Source organism: Coloeus monedula, assembly GCF_965178545.1.
Source record: "Coloeus monedula genome assembly, chromosome: 3".
Taxonomy (NCBI): Eukaryota; Metazoa; Chordata; class Aves; order Passeriformes; family Corvidae; genus Coloeus; species Coloeus monedula.
Genome location: NC_138783.1, coordinates 102,356,908 through 102,362,907, shown reverse-complemented (window position 1 = coordinate 102,362,907; position 6,000 = coordinate 102,356,908).

Sequence of the window (6,000 nt, the reverse complement as noted above, 5' to 3'; positions counted from 1 at the left end):
CTCAGTGAAGTCACAGGCAGTGACAGGTGAGGGTCAGTAGTGGCTAGGTGTTTTAAAAGTTCCTAGACTGCTACTCAAAAAGATTCTAGGATAGTAATCATCAGTGTTGTATTGCAATATTGTACATGTTAGCAGGAAACAGTGAAGCAGAAAATGGCTTTGTGGGATAACTGGTATTAATTTCTGATCTTGTATTTTTGCCTGTATAACACAGGAACTGAGAGCACTGCATTCTACTACAACAGGCCATGCACCACAGAATAATAGAGCTCTTTTTGATGGAAACCCAGTGCCAAGAAACCCTGTAATCAGAGATGGCATTAACACTTTGGCTATTTAAGTTCCATTCCCTGCACAGTGAATATTATAGAAGCTATTCCTCTATTTCAAGCTCAGTTTCTTGGCAGTGAGGACAGAGCTGGATGTTGCACTGCACCACTGGATTATTACAAAAAAAAAAAAAAACCTAGTTACACAATTTCGTTGTCCACACTTTCATGCTTCTGTGGCTTTTCACATAATCAGTAGTAGTTAGACAAAGCTCCCAAAGATTACTGGTCTTGTTTTGATGTATTTAATATTATTTTCTTGGTGACGTGTAGTGATATTCAGCTATTTCCCATTTTGCCTCTGACCCAGGCGTTGCCTAACCTTTTAAATTGTATCCAATGTATATGCTGCTCATCCCAATGTCAACTGGGATGTCAGGAGGGTTGATCTTTAAGGTCTCTTCCAACCCAAGCCATTTTATGAGTCTGTGTCCAAGGGAATTTGTGAGACCCAGCCAGACTGGTGGCTACTAATGTGAGTCCACCATAAATCTGAATTGTAACTAACTCATGAGCTTACAAACACACCATTTCACTCAGACCTTTGTCAAAACACTCTACTGTCCACTAAAGCAGGGCATCACAGTAGCTCAGTTAAATGTGACATAAGCTCATTTTAGTTTCCCTCTCTGTCACTGGCTAATGTTGATTCCCTTCTGTTCTTCTTTTCATGGAAAGATCATCTCACAGACATCAATAAAGCATTGATTAAAGTAGCTGTGCAGTGAGGAAGGCATATTACCTGCAGCCTTAAAGTGACACAACTGAGACATAAGGTTTGCAGGCACCAGGAATAAGTTAATTCCTTGAGACAAAGAAAGAACCTAAATCTCCAGGCTTTTATTTCTGTAACTTACTACAACTATTGTTTTATTCACATTCTCAGTGCAAAAAAAAAAAAATCAGGAACCTAGAGGAATGGTAGGTTCCTTCATCCCATTGGTGCCATGCATTGGGGTATCTGCTCTATTACAGAAGGGAGAAGATTGTGGGCAGCTCCTTTACTCCTCCCTCAATCGCCGTTCCTGCGCCCACGTATGGTCTGCAAAGCTGCTTTGGCTCTGAAGTGCAAAGCACTGGCAGAATCAAAAGTTTTCCCTGTTTAGAATTAATGTTCCATTTACAAAGAAATTTCTGTGAGTAGGAACAAATTGTGTGGGATGGTTATTTGTGTTTTCTGTTGCTGAGAGACTGAGAATCGCAGACATGTTCATTGGTAAGACAAAGGCCCTTAGTCATGCGTCTGCTACTGAAAACACAACTCTGCTCTGTAGTTGTCATGACAATGCTGGTTATATAAAGAGACATATCAGAAGAAAGATCATTTGCTCTGTGCTCTGCATTTCAGTGTAACTACACATCCTCTCCACAAGATCTGTTTTGTTATAGACAAAAACTGATATTTCTGGCAAAATAAGAAATGCATCAGAAAGCTGCCTGATGACACAAAAGTTTATGGAGCAAAAATGGCTTACAAACAAATGAAACACTCACATGAAGGCTGTTTCCATAGAGTTCCACCAAGTTCCACTGATTGTGGAGGTGATTCAAAATGTTCAAATAAATTTCAATTGCAAAGATATTATTTTTTTAAATAAAGATACCAACTTAGTAGCATCACAGGATTTAATAAAGTGAAGGGAAAGTGTTCGTTTCAAAATGCCTGTAAAACTACATCACCTTAAAAGTTTCAGCACAATCATGTACCTGGCCTGAAGCTGAGAAACACAGACCATATCTACTGCTCAGCTAAAGACAGGAAGAAAATCAGCCTCTGATTCTGCAATCTACTCACTTTGCTAAAAGTTAAAACTGGCAGGACAGTTTCATGGCAGTGTCTGATCTTATGGTATTATGTTAAATGGCATTTTCAAAGCAAAGAGGCCTGGGGAAAAACATTAAGCTACCCCACTAGTTTCAGAATCTCTCTTCTTCCTGGAATGATATTCTTCATTACTGAAAAAGCATTTGCACTCCTCAGAGAGGCCAACAGTGATGTGACATGATGTGATGAACTGTAAATCTGTAAGTCCCATGTGAACCAACAGAATTGCAAGTTAATTTTGAGAACTAAAGGTCCATGCAAAAATGTAGTCATGCAGCTTTGAAAAAGTCCTTTTAGGTGTGCACTCTTCTTCTGAAGTTAATCTAGCTAAGTTGTGTAGCAAACAACATTTCACTATATTTTCCATCAGCAACAATGACTCTAACAGTTGAATTTGTACAAGTTCTGTGGTCTCACTTGTAACTCCAGAGGAAGGTATCTGGGACTCCAGGGTGTTGTGAATGAAACCCATATACCCAGATGCAACCACTATTGGTAGGAGTCATTTCACCCATCAGCAGAAATAGATTGCTCCTTTGAAGTCCATTTTTTATGTAACAACCGAGTTCTATCCAAGATCTCTGGTCATATGAAGGATTAGGCATCATATTCCAGTCCTGAATTTCCATCTCTTGCCCCATGTTGCTATTTTGCCATGTGTACTGTCCCAGAAATCTCACATCTGTGGCTTTTCAAACCACAAACACAGTGCCCAGTTAGTCCCTCTATGTGTTTCTCTCCATGGTGACCACCTGGTATGCCCTTTTCTCCACTATTTATTCCTGAAAGGCTGGCAGAACAGAAGGCAGAAGGCAGAACAGGATGATTCCCTGTAAAATGATGAAATAGGACTGCAGTGCACTGCCTTCATAGAAAATGGAGGAGTAGTAAATGGGTTTGGAACAGAAGTAAATAAATTATTCCCTTTAACTTGACTGAATCAATTTAACTCTTGAGAAACCCCCAGCAGGTTTCATAAGGCAAATTATTAGAGACTTGGCAGAACAAATTGTGTGTTTGAAGAGTGAACTTCATGAACTCACCTCTCTGTCACATGTACTGTGCTCAGCAAACAAAGGGAGATTTTACTGCTAAAGCTTTAATGTACACAGCAATAAGATCTCTAGGACATATTTAGAAGCTGATGGACTGAAGTCACTCCAGTGTTTTTTTCTCTACCTACCTGTAATAACTCTTCTTGTCATATTAAAGCACTTCATGGAAATGCAAGCCATTAACTGCACAACATTCCTGTGGAAGCTGGCAGGATTAGCTACTCCCAGTCTGGTATATGTGAAAAATTAAGTACAAAGAGTAAATGCCCCTTCCAAAGGCTCCTTTGAAATTCAAGTGCTCATAAGGAATAAGAAATTAGGAAACTAAATATGGTCTGGGCCTGAGAGTCTCTTCCAGTGTTATAAAATAAGCCTTTAGGAGGTCCGGAAACTAATTGGAGGAATCTTAAGAACTGTCTGTGTTCTTAACCAAAATCTTTCCTTTTCTAAAGAAACCCATACCTCCAAGGATTTCTTAGTAATTGCTCTTCTCCTTTTATAGTTTCTAACTCATATCATACACTTCTCTGACAGTTTTTCCCACTTTCTATCCTGCAGGAATGGAAATAGAGATAAAATAGCTTATGTTTCTGCTGTGATGAGGGAGAAGGCTGTTGGAAGATTTCCTGCCTATCACCTGTGTGAGGAGTCCTCTCAGCTTTGAAAACCACAGATTAAGATTTTAAAAAGTCACGAAATCTTTAACTGCAAGATGAAGCTTGCCAGAAGTATTTCACACAGCTCTCACCACAAGGATTTTAACTGTTCACCAGAGAGAAGCACCAGAAAAGTCTGTGGAGCAGTGTCAGTAACTAACTTCCCCTCTCATTCACCTTCAGTATGACCCTCTGTATGATCATAAACGGTGCCCTCAGCTTCATGTTATAAAGCATGCAAGAAAAGTATGTCTTAATCTAGCAAGAAATGTGGATCTTAAAGGCTTCATTCACCTATTTGTATCAATCTGACATAGCTCTTTGTTTAGAATTATTTAAAAGGGGAATGGCAGATTGGGAAATAACAACTGTTTCATGCTGAAGTTAGTGTACTTTGTCTCTCCTGAACAAGAATAATACTAACTAGAATACACTTGAGAAATATTAGAGGCGTAAGTGTAAACCTAATTTTCAAGATAGGCAGAGTTAGATATTGTCCTGCGGTGATGTTACGAAGCTGCTTTATTCCTTAACCTTCTGCTCAGTGCCCAAGGACGCTGTGCCCTTAAGATGGACCCGGGGGGGCGGGGCTGGAGCCGCGGGACCGAGTGCGGGGCGGTTGAACGGTGCAGCCCAACAGCTCGGGGCTTCGGGGTCTCGGCGGGGCTCAGGAGGGAGGGTGCCAGGAGTGCTGTGCTGCTTTTTGGGTTTCTTTTGTGTTCTGGCTAGTGGGAGAAATGTTCTGTTGTTTTTTTCTTGTCCTTTTTCCCTTCCCTTGCCTCACTGCCTCCCTTTCCTCCTCGCTGGTCCAGGGAGCCTGCGGGTGGCCCCGGCGGGCCTGTGGGGCAGCCCAGGCTGGTCCGAGCCCACGTGTCTGTTCCCTCTCTGGGCATTTGTTGTATTTTGAGGGGTTTTTTTCCCCCTGTTCTACCCTGTTTTTGTCTGGTGTTAATAAACTGGTTTTTTCCACTCCCACTTGCTGTGACCCACTTGTCTTATTGGTGTAGCAAAAGGGTAGGCCCTTTTCCCTTCAGAGGAGACACTCACTCCAGAGTGTTTCCTCCTGAAGTTTTGTCTCTGTTTCATGCTGAAGTTAATGCATTTTGTCTCTCTTGAACAAAAATAAGATTTAACTAGAATACATTTGAGAAATATTAGAGCCGTAAATGTAAACTTAATTTTCAAGATAGGCAGAGTTAGATATTAAGAAAATAGCAAGAAAAAAGCAATTCTTATCAGAATGTCCTAAAGATATGAAAAAAACCCTCAGACTTTCTGGGAAAAAAATTATATCCTGCATTCAAATGTGCTTTGTTCTCATTACCTTGGACCTTTCATTTTCTATTAGACTTCTGCAAAGTGAAAGAAGAGTTTGAATGAACCTTTTAAATCAAAGTGGTAACCTTTTACATACACTCAGAATAGCTGTGAACACCTGCTAAATTACTGCAGACACTGCTTTATTATTGCCACTAAGAAAATCAGAGCAGTTCACTGCATACGCAAATCTATTCAGCAATTATATTAGGAAATGAAATCCTGTTGTTTTCATAAATTTCCATGCATATTAAAGCATCAATTTCATTGCTTTCTAGACATTTCTAGGAAAGATAAAAGTGAGAGAGGACTCATGCAGGTCACCCATTTTCCATTGTTCTTGCAGTGAATCACAGTACAACTTAGTGAGTTAAATAAAGGAAATAAAAGAAGTACTGTAGTGCTGTGGATGTCCTTGCAGGTCATGTCTGAGCTAGCTGCCTTTGAAGGCACATCTCAGTTTGTGATTTACTTCCACACTGTACATTGCTAAATCTCTTTTTGATGACAAAGTTTTTTCTGTGATGACCTTAAGTGCACACGCTGTCTCTGTGCCCATTGCCTCGCAAATCCCCATGGCTTACCAGGGCACAAGGGGCTGTAGCAGTCATGACAATGTCACCACCCAGCAGCTCTACTGACCACTGCCACTGTTGTTGCTAGCGACTGGATGAAACCTGCCTCAGGGTCTCCACACGCACATGATGACAGCATAGAATAAGAGCAGAATAAGGTGACGAAGAAAGAGTAGAAGTAAATAATAATAAGAGCAAGAAAAAATAATAACAATAAGAATAATAAGTTAAATAAGAACAATA